The 16,373-nt window shown below is 46.9% G+C and overlaps 1 long non-coding RNA gene across 1 annotated transcript in view; it reads right to left on the bottom strand.

The window, feature by feature from the left end:
- Window positions 1–1,860: 1,860 nt before the first annotated feature.
- The window catches only part of LOC149875281 (uncharacterized), a 62,855-nt gene continuing 48,342 nt past the window's right edge, over window positions 1,861–16,373 (bottom strand). Inside the window, exon 3 of the long non-coding RNA XR_016440020.1 lies at window positions 1,861–1,990. This is a non-coding gene — a long non-coding RNA (uncharacterized LOC149875281). The remainder of the gene's footprint in view (window positions 1,991–16,373) is intronic.

Below are 16,373 nucleotides of genomic sequence, written 5' to 3'. Positions count from 1 at the left end.
TTTTCCTCTGCAGACTCTGTTACTTATAATCTTGAGCAGGGCCAGTCTTACCATTAGACAAACTAGGCAGTTGCCTAGAGTGCCAAAATTGGGGGGGAGGGGTGTGTGCAAAATTATATGCAGAACAAAATGACAGCTATATTTCTTCCATGATAATGTAATCAATTGTCCACATTATTAATGCCATCACAGTCAGAATGTTCTTTGAAATGGTACTTAGATTGATTGTTCTCTACATTGATAATTTATCTGAAACAATTTAAAACTGTTTCAGGGGAATGGTACCATGGCAGAGAGAAAAAGAAAATCTGGAGCTCAGTATCATAAACAAAAAGCTGAACAGGCAAAAGAACAAGCAAAGCAAGAGGGTTCCTTCCTGAAATATCTTCGATTTGACCCACATCAAGATGGAAGCAGTTCACAACATCCAGATGAAGGCAGCTCGCATCAAGACGAAGGCAGCTCACAGCATCAAACTGACATTGAAATGAGAAAATATATTCACCTACAGACGTACGTGCTGAAGTTGAGGTAGATAAAGATAATAAGGGTACATATGTGAAAGATGAGGAAGGTGCAAACAAGTTACAGTACAGTGACCCTGTTACATGGCCTAGATGTGATGGCTGCGTGCGACAAATACTGGTGGAACATGGACCTGAACAAGTTCAGGAATTGCACTTCCCTAAAGATGGAAATAAAAGAAAATTCTCTGCACATCATTACAAGAGAAAACTCACCAATGGGGAAGAAACACACTGACAATGGCTACAATATTCAGTATCGAACGGCTCAGTGTTTTGTTTCTGCTGCAAGCTGTTTAGCAGTAAAGCTACTGGTGCATCATCATTTACTGAAAATGGTTCAAAGGACAGGAAAAACATAGCTGCAATTCTCTCGTCTCATGAAAAAAGTAGCGAACATTTGGAAAATTTCCAAAACTGGAACGAGCTCGTTTCTGAATTTGTGAAACTGAAAGCACGAAAAGTAAAGTTCTCATTTTTTACAGTAGTGCTCATGAGGATTTTCTTTTAATTGTACATGTATTATAATAAATTCTAGTAGTTTTTTTGCAGTATAATTGCGTTAGGTTTAATGAAAAGTGTGGAACAATCAATAAAAAAATTGTTTTTATTGTTCATTTTGAATATTAAATAAGTACATGTAAAAGTTCATTCTAGACTTCTTATTTTCCTCTATATTGGAAGTGGTGAGGCATCAAGCTACACAGTTCACCTAGGGCACCAATTACCCTTGGTCTGGCCCTGACTTGAGCTGGTGTTGCAGGGAAGGGGAGGGAAGCCATGACACTGAGTCACGTCCCTCTCCTCTCCTCTCCTCTCCTCGCCTTTCTCTTCCCTTTTTTATTTCCTTTTCTCATTTTCTAAGTCTTCCTCATCCATCATATTCCCTGCCCATCTATATTCAGCCCATTTTCTCTTATAGAAAACATCACATTTAATGTGATGTGTTTGAGCCAGAACAGGCTAAACTAAACAAAGAAATGATGGGATACTGCATAACCCATCTTGAGATGTGCACTCCTCTGTCTGGTTCCACCTCCAACAGCAGAAGAGCTCAGGTTGTGAGCATTCAATATTGTGTCCTTTAAGCAGTTTTTCATACCTCATTTTAGGTAAGCCTTACACTGAAGGGGGTATTGAAGACTAAGAAAAAATTGCTGTTAGAGCAACACCACAACCCTGCTAGAGCGTGGCTCTGGCTTCTGTATCAACCTCCCTCTGAAGTAGATCTATCCCACTAGCCTTGTTGCAGCCTCACTAGAGGCAAATCAGGAACAGCCTAAAGTTCTCAGAACCAGACAGGCCTGAGGTGCTAAACTCAGATTTACTACAGACTTACTCAGACTTACTCCTTTCCCTCCTTTCTTCCAGACTTGTCAGGCCTGCAGGTCAGTGCTCTCAGCAGGTAGTGAGCAACTGGGTAGCATCCTCTCTTCTTCCACAAGCCACTCACAAGCCACCTGTGCCTAAAAGAAAGAGATGTATTGTTAACACCTAGTCTTGTATAGCAGCCAATACTGACATCGTTTTCAGTCCCTCAGTCCAATCAGATAATCTATCTTTAAATGGTCCATTTGGAGCTCAAGTTTTCCTGTGAGAGCTAGGTTCATAGTGAAAAGGTCTTCAGTTATTCTAGGTGTTTTGATCTCAAGTGACTCCCAGTCTTTTGCTGGAATGACTGGAGTTGAGCCACTCCCTCATAGGAGAGTTTGGGAGAATATACCCTATGATGCTAAGCCTACACACAACAACATCCAGAAGCTGATTCAAGACATTTAGGCAGCACCCAGCCCATGTTTCATTTTCTTAGGCCATGTCTACATGAGACGCTGGCTGCACAGTGGCTTATACTAGTGTGCAATAGTGTCATGTAGCAGGAAGTGTGGTGCCATGCTACTGTGAAGTACTAACAAGCTACTGCACAGTCAGCGTCATGAAAAAGCCATTCGGCAACACTACTGCATAGTAACTGTGGTTACTGTGCAGTCATTTAGTACTTGTATAAACTAGTACTAAGTGACTAAAGCAGGGGTGGGCAAAATATGGTCCGTGGGCTGGATCCAGCCCTTGAGGCCATTCTATCTGGCCCGCAGGGCCCCTAAAAAATTTAGAAAATTAATATTCATCTACCCTTGGTTCCTGTCAAAAATGCCTGTGCCTGCTCCAGACAGCTCCACGTGGGCTGTGAGCGCCTGCTGCAGGGAGTGCCGGCCATGGGGCAGGTGAGGGGCTGCTTTTCCCCATGCTCAGCACCATCTTCTTCCCTAACAGCAAGCAGGGGGTTGGGGCTGTGTGCTGCCCCCCACCTGTACCACGGGACTGGGGACACTGGGGGTGAATGGGCAGGGAGCCAGCGGGAGCATGGAGCCTGCACCAGTGCCAGTGCTGGTGGAGCCCAGAACAGGGTGGCAGGAGCGCGGGATCCTAGCTGGCAGGGGCTCTATGGAGCTGGGCCAGCTCCCCTCTCCCTGCTGGTGCAGCCTAGCCCAGCTCCACAGACCCCTGCCAGCCTGTGCCCCACTTTGGGCCCCGCTGGTGCTGGCCCTGGGGCATTGGTCCTAAGATGGTGACCAGGGGGTGGGGCACCTGTCAAGGGGGGGTGGGGCTACCCATGCAGCCCTCAACAGCCTGCCAAAACTGGGTAAGCGGCCCTCTGCCCAAAACAATTGCCTGCCCCTGGACTAAAGTAACGACTGCACCAGCAGCATCTTGTGAGATGCGGCCTTAGGGAATTCCTCCTACCTGCATAGATCCCCAGGAGAAAGGCAAAGTTGTGGATGAAGGTGGGTTTAATGGTGGCCCACATATTTTAGCTAGCTTTCTGAAATGTGCCTGTCACTGACCACAGCCTTTCTTCTTCACTGAAGCTTGCAGATTCTAGGTTCAACTGAGCATGAAGGAGAGAGATTTTTCTCTGCTTTAGCTTCAGTCATCTAACTTAGGGTGAACTGGAATCGGGGTTCTCAAATTCTGCAGTTTCATTGCCTACTTGGTACTTTTGAAGTGTAACAAAAGGAGAAAACAATTAGAGATTGATGGGACTTGGCTGGGCAGAGAGGCATCACTCTAGGAACAAAACCTTGTTCCCAGTCCTCCTGTGGTCCCAAGCTTGGGGACTATAGCTGGTGAGACATATTCTAGATTAACGACACATTAGCTACTGAACAGTAGCGCACGTGTAGATGCTGACCTAGACAGCTAGGAGGTGGAGCGGGGGGAGCTGTCTGGCTCCTCTGCTGCTCAGCTTCTAGCTCCCCCAGGCATGGGCCGACTGGGGCATGTGCTGCACAGGCAGCGACAGGGATGAGGGGACAGAGAGCTCCTCCATCTCCTCAGTTCTGCCAGTGCCCACACAGCACACACCCTAGTCGGCTCCCACTCCCTGCCCATGTTTGGGGGGAGCTGGGAGCTGAGAAGCACTGGGACCAGGGGAAGACATAAGTGGGGAAGCCGCACTGACACCAGGGGAGAGACACAGGGGGGGCAGGAGCAGCGCTAGGACTGGGGGACCAGTGCTGCTTCCCTCCTGCATCTCCCCCACATTCTGGTCCTGGCACTGTTTACCCCTTGCATCTCCCTGCTGGTCTCTGGTGCTGCAGGGTGATGTGCCCCTCACATCTCCCTGCCCCCCTCACCTGGTCACAGTGCTGCTTCCCCCCATGCTTGGGCATTGGGCATCGCCCCAAACCAGTGCTGCTGATCCGGGCTGCAATCGTGAGCTCCATGTAGCTGGGAGCTGTGCTCCACTCCCAAACAGCTCCCTTCTGCTCCCCAGAGCCCAGGCCTGACTCCTGTGCTCCTTGCCAGCCTGGGGCTGGCACCCTGGGGAGTCTGGAGCTACCCCTGGCTGCTATAGGGAGGTAGAGCAGGGCAGGGGGGCAGGAGCAGCCCTGGACTAGACCACTCCTGTTGGGAGCAAATTTGCTCCCAACGGGGGTGCACATGTAGACATGTCCAGCCTGAGTTTTCTTCACAGAAAAATTCAGGCACATTAATTGCACATGTAGATGTGCCCAATGACATGTATGTACACCAGGACAAATCTGAAGTAACTTTATTGTAGTCAAACATTAGTGTAGATTTATACAGGGATAACAGATGGAAGCAGTAGAAAGCCTTCTGTCGAGGGACTAGTGCCCAGCCAGGGGTAGCAATGTCCCCAGGAGTTTTATAAAGAAACACGTGGAACCTGATTTTCATTTAAACATGGGCACCTTTCTTTTAAACATGTTCCTCTGGCAGGGTAAAGAGGTCTTCAAGTGGATATAAAATCACATGTATACTCACCCTTTACACTGTGAAAACAAAGGAAAGTGACCTGAGTGTAAAGCCTGATCTATACCAGGCTGCTTCGAGCACCAGAAGATCTGGAGGCAGACATCAGCTACCACATGGAAACCACAGAACCACGTGGCTCCCCTTTATCACCTGCAGCATTCAAAAGGTGCCCTGGAAAGACACAACTGCTGAAGGTACCATGGCCACCAGAAGACATGGGTGTCACTGTACATGCCGGCTGCCAGGCAGCAGTGGAAGCCTTCTGCGCTCAGAGCTGGTGTTGCTTTGCTGGCAAGAAGGGGCTCTGCTGGCTCAGGGGGACTGCAAGTGCGTGTGTGCTCACAGTGCTGCTGGCAGAACTTGAGGTATGTAGGAAGGCCAGGCCACAGCAAGGATCAGGGGAGCTGGCTGTGTGCCACATTTGCAGTGACCTTTCTGAGTTTGCCGGCATATCAGTGCAGCTCCTGCTGGAGCACCACATGGGCCATAATAAGCTCTGAGTTTGTCAGTTCATTACTGCTGTTTGCTTTACCCTTCCCTCATTACCCTTTCCTCGGCTACAAAGAGCTCACTGACATCCAGGATTGTGAAGAGGAGGATACAGCAACACACCTTTTGGCTGTTGTGGTATTTGCATAGTGAGCTCTTCGCCGGTCATACTCCAGATTGCTGATGGATCTGAGGCCACCCCCTCTCGCTGTGATCCTGGATCTGCCCGGGGGTGTGACAGAAGGTATCCAGTGAGCCTTCCTTTTAGCTCCACTGGGACTGAATGGGAAGAGTGGGATACCCTGCTTCAGAATCACATTAGCTAGACATGGGGCTCCAGTACACACAATTCATATGCAGAAGATGGTCCCAGTGAGATCTTACATCAGTCACAGAAGTCAAAGATACCTTCCACTCCTTTTTCAGTTTTGATATTATGCTAAGGCCAGACAACTGAGATCCTATCAGCTGTTATCAGTTCTCTGTGATCAGCCCAATGTTCCTCTTTGCTTAGGTAGGGATTAAGCCCAGTGCAAGTCAGACTCAAAATGTTTATGAAGCACTTATAAAAAGGCTGTTTTTGGAGGGATTACTTGTACCAGTTATGAATAGTTGCATCTTTCCCTGCAAAGGCAGATAAAGGCTGCAGCAGAATGAGATCCCCAGTTGTCTTCATCTCTTTGTCAACGGATCAAGGTCCTATTCTGTCAAGAGCCATGTGGAAGCTGATGTGCAGCAGATTTCTCTACAGTAAAAGCAGTCATGCACAGGTGTCTTCCATTCTTCAAGCCCTTTGGTGACAAGCTAATGGTGATAGGAGCAGGATTTTGAAGTCTGGAAGCTCCTAGTCATGAACTGGCATGGAGATGGCAATTACAAGGTTGTCTAGCACTTGGATGAGACAAGAGTGTGATTCAGCAGCTATAAACTGTGACCAAACATCCCTCTTCAGGATTTGGTTTGCTCACCCCACATGGGGAGGGGCTAGAATAGGTGCCCTAAACATACTCTGTTTAATACAATGTATTTGTTCCTGACTGGGATCACGATCACTGCAGTCAAAAATACTAGTGAAGACACACAATCATTATTTGGGATTTGGAGCATCAAGACCTTCATGGACAACCCTAATAATGAATGCCCAGAGCACCACACTGCAATCACAGCTTGAGAACTCGGGCGATGCAACTTCGATGGAGCTGCACTGAGTGAGACCTGGTGAGTGGGAGTTGGGAAGTTTAAAGAACATGAAGGCAGCTATACCTTCTTCTGGAAGGGTAAACAGAAAGGAGCATGCCAACATCACTGAGCTGGTTTTGCCATTAAGAACGAACTTATAAACCAATTCAATGAGTTCTCTCAATCCTGGAAAGGTCTCATCAGCCATCTTCAAACACACAGATAAAAAAATCACAGAAGACAATCATCCTTGACTGTGGGGGATTGCCAAAGAAGATTTGTAAATCCACCCTACTAGGACCATGTAGAATTGATTTAAATACTTAAGATTACTTTAATAAGAGACTGGAATTGGTACCACTGCTATTTGCCTTATTGCCCAGCTCCCTGGGATGACTCTGTGCCCTTCTAAAGCTTTGATGCACAGGTTCTGCATCAAAGTAGCACAGGGCCCCTGCAGGACAAATCAGGACAGTTGGTGGTTGACACAGGGAAAAAGGCAGAGCTCTTCAATGACTTCTTTGCTTCAGTATTCCTAAGTACTGACCAAGACAATTCCCCCACCTTGAGCATAGACAGCTGTCCAAAAGGCACCAGTCTGTCAAAGGTTAGTGCTGACTTAGTTAAGGAGCACTTGGAAGGGCTGGATAGGTACAAGTCAGCCAGCCCGGACGACCTCCATCCACGGGTGCTGAAGGAATTGGCCAGTGTTGTAGCTGAGCTGCTGGCACAGCTGTTTGAGCACTCATGGTGCTCCAGCCAGTTCCCTGAGGACTGGAAAAGGGCCAATGTGGTGTTCATTTTTAAGAAGAGGAGAAGGGATGAGCCAGGTAACTTTTGGCCAGTCAGTCTTACCTCTATCCCTGGGAAAATACTGGAAAAAATCATCGAAGTGTGCATTTGTGAAGGCCCAGCAGGGGAAACGACGCTGAAAGGAAACCAGCACAGGTTCATCACAGGTAGATCCTGCCTGACAAAACTTATAGCCTTTTATGACCAGGTCACACACTGCCTTGACACAGAAACTGAGGCTGATGTCATCCACTGGATTTGAGGAAGGCCTTCGACACAGTTTCGCATCTTATTCTCATAGGGAAGCTAGCAGGCTGTGGAGTGGACGATTACATAGTCAGGTGGGTGGCCAACTGGCTTAGGGGCTGCACCCAGAGTGGTGGTGGCCAGGTCGTTCTCGGCCTGGAAGGCGGTGAGCAGTGGGGTCCTGCAGGGTTCAGTCCTTGGACCGGTGTTACTTAATACCTTCATCAGCGATTTGGATGAGGCTGTGGAAAGTACCCTCTCCAAGTTTGCAGATGATACCAAGTTATGGGGCAAAGTTAACACTGGAAGACAGGGAGCAGATACAGCTGAGCTGGACAGGTTGGATCAATGGGCAGAACAAAATAGGATGCAATTCAACAAAGATAAATGTAAGGTACTGCACCTAGGAAGGAGGAATCCCCAGCACACCTATAGGCTGGGGGATGACCTCCTCAGCAGCTCAGAGGCTGAGAGAGATCTTGGAGTCATAGCTGACTCCAAGATGAACATGAGCCGGCAGTGCAACGAGGCCCTCAACAGGGCCAATCACACCTTGTTGCATATGAGCAGATGCATGACCAACAGATCAAGGGAGGTGATGCTCCCCCACGATGCGGCATTGGTCAGGCCGCAGCTGGAGCACTGTGTCCACTTTTGGGCGCCACATTTCAAAGCTACACGGAGAATCTGGAGAGGATCCAGAGGAGGGCCACTCACATGATTAGTGGTCTCCGTGAAAGACCCTACGAGGGGAGGTTGAAAGATCTGGATCTCTTCAGCCTTCACAAGAGACGTCTAAGGGGAACCCTCATAGCCGTCTATAAGTTCATCAAGGGAGGACAACAGGGAATTGGTGATGCTCCATGTACCAGAGCACCCCAGGGAGTAACTACGAATAATGGGTCAAACTAGTGCAGAGTAGATTCAGGTTAGATATTAGGAAGAAATTTTTTACAGTAAGGGTGGCCAGAGTGTGAAATGGGCTTCCAAGAGAGGTGGTACTATCACCTAACTTGGAGGTCTTCAAAAGGAGGCTTGATAGTCACCTGGCTGGGGTCATCTGACCGCAGTCCTCTTTCCTGCCAGGGGGTCGGACATGATGATCCATTATGGTCCCTTCCAACTCTACAATCTGTGACTCTATGAATGTTGGGTATTGTTTGATGGAGCTGTGTAATAGAAGAGAAAAGAGGCAAGGATACTACAGAAGTATAGAGACAGGATAAGATTCAGTCAGAGAAAGATTTGTAAATCCTGGGAAAAAGCTAAACAAAAGCACTTTTGGACAGAGTGCTGCCTAGAAAGAAGCTTGGACCCCTGAGCTAAGGAACTCTCTATTGTGCTCAGGGAAGCAAGTCCTTTAAATTGTCTATAAAAAGGGCTGCATCAAAAACATTCCTGATTCTACCATCAATTTCTCTCCAAAAAGGAAACAACCTGTGTTGCCTGCTTGGGTTAAAAGGAGTTACAGGAACATGATGTGTCATACTAAATGCTTTTGAAAATATAAAAGATTTTAAACCTTCTTTGTGATAGACAGGGGCCACTGAGGATGGAAAGGGTCATCTGGATTTTGGCCAAGAAGCTGTGACTTTTTTTATTCCACAAACAGGAATAACCAGTCCTGGCAGCAGATAAAGGAGCAAAGGCAGCAGCCACTCAGCTTTCCCCACTATTAATAACTCAGACCCAAAGCTGCTAAACCGACCTGCAAAGCTGGGGCCTACCAGAGTCTGTATCACCCCTTCCTCCAATGCTTGTGCTGCTTCCTTAACTGAAGAGAGACAGCATTGTGTAGCTCCTTGACTGCAACGACAAAAGTATGGATAGCATCGCTGCATGTCAGCAGCCGGTGAGGTGAGTATAAATGAAGAGCTGGTTGAATGCCTTCCTTCTCCTCCCTTAATAATAAAGACATTGAAGTGATATTATATACATTACTGTCCCTCACTTAGATTTAATTTAAAGCTACATAACCTTGCATTTGGAGACTATTCCCTTGTGTATAATCTGATCTGTTCAGTCAAGATGAATGGTTGGACAAGGATGAATGCTGGCCTTGGAGTCTGAAATCAGATTGTGTGCAATTGCATCTGTGGATTTATAGCGGAAATCTACAGCAGGAAGGAATCATTTTTTGTGAGCGAAAGTGAACCGCTGCCATTTTAATCACACAAAATCTGCAAAGAATCACTGGGTCATGCCATTACAAGCAGGCATGCAGGAGGCAAGAAATCAACTAATAAGGGTAAAAGAAAAATATCATGGGGTCAGTTTTCTGTTGATTAACAGGAAACTGTCAAGATGAAAATTACACGTACAGTGGTTAGGAAAACAGGAAGGGTTTTTATTTTAAACATCTTAACTTATTGAGGTATAATTTTAAAATGATTTAACCTATTAGTGTCATTGCTGTTGCTAGATAACACGTTCATTCTGCTCAGTGAGAGCGGTGATGTTAGACTTTTCAGACTCACCCTGCGGGCCTTGTCCTGACACACACACCAGTCTTACAACAGGCCCGTTGTTTCCAACAAGTCTAGGGGTGGGTAGAGCTGTGAAACTACTAGGATTCTGTTTGCTGCTGGATGCAGGCACTATTCTGTGCATATCTGTCATGCAGAATATTACAGGGGAAAGTGCTCTCTGATGAATAGCCTCAGGAGTGGCCATGATGCCCCCAGGTGGCCAAATGACTCCTGCCCCACTCCAGCTCCTCAGGGTAGCCCTCCTTTTTCCACTTTGCTTCCCATGCTTTGATACATCTTGTAGTACTTAGGAAGGTTGCCTCAAGGTCCCAAAGCCTCAGTCCCTCTGCTTTCTACTGTCCACATCCCTGGCTGGTACTAGTCATGCCCATCTGGCACTAAGTCATGGCTCTCCTGGCCCTATCTGTGCCTTAGGCACAAGCCACCTTAGGGATGATAATTGTGGCCTCTGTTCTACCTACGGCCATGCCCATGCCTTGCAGATGTTACTCAGTATCACTTCAGAGGGGCCTTCTTGGCCCACTGCAACACTTGGCCCCCTTGGGTCTCAAACCTTTGTTGGGGCTTCAGCCTTCCTGGCTTTGGCTCCCTTCCCTGGCTGTGCCCCCTCAGGTCAGGTCCACTGCCCCAGACCTCAGCTTTGGGGCCCCAGCCCTGGTCTTGCCTTCTTACAGAACAGGCTCAGGCGTCTTTGCTCTGGTCTGGCACGGTCTTGGTCTTGAGGTGCAGACTGTGGCCCTGCCCCACGTCTCTTGTTCTCGAGGCACAGGCTCTGGTCCTCTTGGCTCTAGCCTGCTCCATCTCTCTTTCACTCTCCCTTTCACAGGGCTCGTAACCCTGAGTGCCCAAGGCACCCCAGTATATGGCCTCCAATCCTCACCTGTAGCCACAACCTGGGTGTCTGGTGTTAAACATAACCATAATACAAATATATGCCAACCACTTCCCAACTAAAATTGATTCCTTCTCAGGGTCAATACCCCCACTCCAAGCCATATTAAGCTGTCTCTATGCAGTTTCCCTGGGGGCTTGGGTTTCCATGGGCAGGTTGCCTGAAACTTCTCTCTCCTAGGACCTCCTTCCTCCACAGCCTGCAGAGCCAGACTACCCTCCTTGCTCCAAGACTGGTCTTATACACCTCTAAGCATCACCCCATCTAGTCAGGTGGCTCCTCAGTCACCCATAGATGTTTCCTTTTCGCTTAATGGCCAGCCTACCCTCTACTGGAGCCCCACACAGGAACTCAGCCTGCTGCATTCTCCACAGAGCCCCAGTCATTAACCTGGGCACTTTTGAATGAGGCCAGGGCTCCCCAACATCTAAACATCCAGGGGCCACACTAGCAGGGGTGGGGGTTGCCCATGGCCCCTGGGGCCAAAGTCTGCACCACCACCCCAGCTGCACTGCATGCCTTACACCAGTGGTTTTCAACCTTTTTTCCTTTGTGGACCCCTAAAATATTGAATGGAGGTAGACCTTTTAGACATAGTCTGCAAACCGCCAGGGTCCATGGACCACAGGTTGAAAACCACTGCCCTACACCCATCCCAACTAGCTTCAGGCATCAAGGACAACAAAAAGTCCTTTTTCAGATATGTGGGGAGCCGGAGGAAAAGCAAGGGCAATGTTGGACCCCTGCTAAACCAGATGGGGCAACTGACAACTGACGCCCAGGAAAAAGCCAACCTATTAAATAGGTACTTTGCGTCAGTCTTTCATCAGTCACATGGGATGCCCATGCCTGCTATGGGACAGGGAAATCTGGGTGAGGGGGATCCCCTACCCTCCATAAATGCTGACCTCGTGAAGGAACACCTTGAGAAGCTGGATACCTTCAAGTCAGCTGGCCCTGACAACCTGCACCCCAGGGTACTCAAGGAGCTGGCGAGCGTCATAACCCAGCCCCTGGCACGGATCTTTGAAAACTCCTGGCGCTCTGGTGTAGTGCCCGAAGACTGGAAGAAGGCCAATGTGGTGCCGATCTTCAAAAAAGGGAGGAGAGTGGATCCTGGGGAAGATCCTAGAAAAGTTTATTAAGGAGGCCATCCTTGATGGACTGGCCCAGGCTAACATCCTAAGGGATAGCCAGCATGGGTTTGTTGCGGGTAGGTCTTGTTTGACCAATCTCATTTCCTTCTACGACCAGGTGACCTATCACCTGGACAAGGGAGAAGAGGTTGATGTCATATATCTTGACTTCAAAAAAGCTTTTGATCTGGTATCCCATGATCACCTCTTGGCCAAACTGCCCAGTTGTGGCCTTGGCTCCACCACGATCTGCTGGCTGGGAAATTGGCTTCGTGGTCGGACCCAGAGGGTTGTGATTGATGGCAGTCACTCATCGTGGTGCCCTGTGACCAGTGGGGTCCCTCAAGGCTCTGTCCTGGGACCCATACTGTTCAACATCTTCATTAACGATGTGGACATTGGAGTTAGGAGTGGACTGGCCAAGTTCACCGATGACACCAAACTTTGGGGCAAAGCATCCACGCCAGAGGATAGGCGGGTGATCCAGGCTGACCTGGACAAGCTCAGCAAATGGGCAGATGAGAACCTGATGGTGTTTAACACTCAAAAATGCAAGGTTCTCCACCTTGGGAGGAAAAACCTGCAGCACCCTTATAGGCTCGGCAGTGCTACGTTGGTTAGCACTACAGAAGAAAGAGACTTGGGGGTCATCATTGACCACAAGATGAACATGAGCCTGCAATGCGATGCTGCGGCTAGTAAAGCGACCAAAACGCTGGCTTGCATCCGTAGATGCTTCTTGAGCAAATCCCGGGACGTCATTCTCCCCTTGTACTCGGCCTTGGTGAGGCCGCAGCTGGAGTACTGCGTCCAGTTTTGGGCTCCACAATTCAAAAAGGATGTGGAGAAGCTTGAGAGAGTCCAGAGGAGAGCCACGCGCATGATCAGAGGTCAGGAAAACAGATCTTACGATGACAGGCTGAGAGCCATGGGACTCTTTAGCCTGGAAAAGCGTAGGCTCAGGGGTGATCTGATGGCCACCTATAAATTTATCAAAGGTGACCACCAGGATCTGGGGGAACGTTTGTTCACCAGAGCGCCCCAAGGGATGACGAGGTCGAACGGTCACAAACTCCTGCAAGACCGTTTCAGGCTGGACATAAGGAAGAATTTCTTTACTGTCCCAGCCCCCAAGGTCTGGAACAGTCTGGCAGCGGAGGTGGTTCAAGCACCTACATTGAACACCTTCAAGAGTAAATTGGATGCTTATCTTGCTGGGATCCTATGACCCCAGCTGACTTCCTGCCCTTTGGGCAGGGGGCTGGACTCGATGATCTCCCGAGGTCCCTTCCAGCCCTAATGTCTATGAAATCTATGAAATCCCCTGCTGCAGCACTGAGCATGGGCTTCCCATGCTGCATTGCACCCTCCCCCTGCACGGAGTGCCTGGGCACCCCCCACCTCTGCTGCAACATATACCCAGGTACCCCTCCCTACCCTAAGCTGCTGTCCATGGGCTCCTCAGCTGCACCATGCCTCTCCAGCACCCCCAGCACTGCAGGCTCCACCTCCCCACCCACTGTGATGGGGAAGGAGAAGCCAGTGTGAGAAGCCCCCTGGATGCTTTTGCAGCTGGAGCAATGGGGGAAACAGCAGCCAGGTGGGCACCCAGGGACTGGCATTTAAATGTTCATAGGCTGCATGCGACCCACAGGTTGTCAGTTGGACAGCTCTGTGCAAAACCATTTACTAACAGAACAGAACTAACAAACCTACAATTTAAATAGAAAACTAGACAACAGACAAACAGAGGCAGGCTGGGGAACACAAAGAAACAATGAAACAAGCTTGTTTTAATATAAGCCATCGAAGCCTAAATATACTTTTTCTATGTATGAAATACAAGTTTTACCCTTTTGCCTGGTTTTTGATGGTCTGGGAGCCTACAGCTGTTATATTTGTATTTCCAGCACTGTACACCTGATAACATTTTAAATGTAAAGGTAAAGAAATTCTTTTACATTTATAAAAACCCCACATAAACATGGCTATTTAATTATATTTGGGAAGCTGAAAGTATTTCCAGCACTGTACTTCTGATAAGATTTTAAATGTAAAGGTAAAGAAATTCTTTTACATTAAAAACCCCCCACATAAACATGTCTATTTAATTACATTTGGGAAACTGAAAGAAAAGCATAGCATAAAATTGCATATAAATTACTTGGCACCATGCCTTTAAAGGTAAATATGAAGTGAATTGTTATGCTTAGTTATTTAGCAGAAGCTGAAAATGTTTAATTCAAAAGAATGACAAGGATTTTTTGTTCATTATGGAACAAAGCAAGATAATTCTTCTTATGAGCATATTATGCAGTTTTGCAAACGCGAGCAAGAAGTTATAGATAGCTAGATAGATTTGATCAATCAGATATGAGAGCAGGAAGAAAAACATGTAGTCCTTAGATTAAAAAAATGTTGGCCAGTATTTGGTAGACTTGGTAATGAAACCAGAAGCAACACATTGTTACTTCTGGTATTTCTTATTACCTAAATTTTATGTGAAGAAAAAAATCTAATTTAACCAGAGGTCAACAAGAACAAGTAAGAAAAATACTTCCTATTACTAGCGTGGTGGTGCTGACAGTCCTGAGGGGGTTGTTAGAGCCTACTACACACCTTGTGAAGGAGAGAAAGTAATGGAGCAATGGATAAAAATGAAGGGGCTATTGGCACGATATTTTGATTATTTGAGAATATAATGTGTTATGAAGATTAGCACATCGGATAATAACTATTACACAGAGCAGTATTTTATGGTCCATTCTCTGTTATTTAACAGTATTACTTATTTTGTGTCAGAAGCTATTAAACTTTATTTTAAAAGGAGGTAATAACCTTGTTCTAGCTTTGGCAGACTATGTGTATTGTTAAGCTTTACAGCCTGTGTGTTGCTTTGCATAATGTAACATTTATTGATTTGAGTTGTAATTCAGTTTTAGTCTCCTGTATTATTACAAGACATTATCCCTTATGGAATTCCCTTTTACCTAACACTGTATTTTATAAAAAATAATGGTCCCTTATACTTTATAAGTTAAGGTAGCACATTACTGTAGCGCTAGACACATTTCATTACATTTTCCTTTTCCCCAAATTAAGAAACTACAGTTCACTTTGATCTTGAACAAAATTTATGATCTAGAAAGCCCTGAATCATGATGATCTCAGCACTAGCACAACTTGGTGAGTAATGCATCTATTTCTGTTCATAACATGCATATGGGTTGTAGATATTTAAGAGCAACCAATTAACATTCACCATTCTTTTAGAAAAAAAGTGAGATGAGCCTCTATAAACCAGTTATATCCCAATAGAAAAAATCATCTCACCTTAAAAAAATTGTTCAGCTCTGTATTCAAAACATGTTTAATTAATTACGTTTCGACATTGTTTGAAGATTGCAACATCAAATCTGAAACCAAGGTTCTGGTTTATCATGCAGTCATGATCCTCACCTTATTGTATGGAGTTTCATAGATTTCATAGACATTTGGGCTGGAAGGAACCCCAGAGGATCATCGAGTCCAGCCCCCTGCCCCAGGGGCAGGAAGTCAGCAGGGATCATAGGATCCCAGCAAGAGTTGAGACATAACCAACATATAGGGGGGCACCTCAAGTCATTGGAAAGGTACTATCAGTGCTGCCTGCAGAAGATCCTTTGAATCCAGTGGGTAGACAGATGCACCAACATTAGCACCTTCTCACAAGCAAACTCTATGAGCAATGAGGCAATGATCATTCAACATCAACTTTGCTGGGCTGGCCATGGATGTCTGACTCCAGACTCCCAAAACAAGTTTTATTCTCCCAGGTCAATCTAGGTGTACGCTCAAGAGGAGGGCAGAGAAAATGATTCAAGGATGTCCTTAAGACCGACTTTAAAAAAATGCAACATTGATATCAATTCATGAGAGACCATTGGTCATGATTGCCACAAATGGAGGAAGAATCTGCTGCAAGGATCTCAGTACTTTCAAACCTTAGGATGACAACAGGAGATGGAAAAAAGGGAGTGGAAGAAACAGAAAGTTGCAGATGAAACCAGGAACCACCCACCCTGCACAGAAACATTTGCCTGAGTTGCAACAGAGACTGTCGATCCCAGATAGACCTTGTCAGCCATTGTTGGACCCACAGATAAGACATTCATGGAAGACAATAAGTTTTGACTGTGAGGGATTGCCAATGATGATGACTTATCGCTTTCCTATCATGGTAAATGGATGGTTTTTGAGACTTCGGTGGACCAAATGTAACTCTTCTGGCAGCCACCACAACTTCCAATGACAATCAGTGACAGTTTCCTTTTTTTATGCCGGTTCTGAATTTAGCATTATGATTAGA

The sequence above is a fragment of the Crocodylus siamensis genome, chromosome 1 (assembly GCF_052110815.1).
Source record: "Crocodylus siamensis isolate JL-2025a chromosome 1, ASM5211081v1, whole genome shotgun sequence".
Lineage (NCBI taxonomy): Eukaryota > Metazoa > Chordata > Crocodylia > Crocodylidae > Crocodylus > Crocodylus siamensis.
This window is presented reverse-complemented; position numbering and strand designations above follow the sequence as displayed.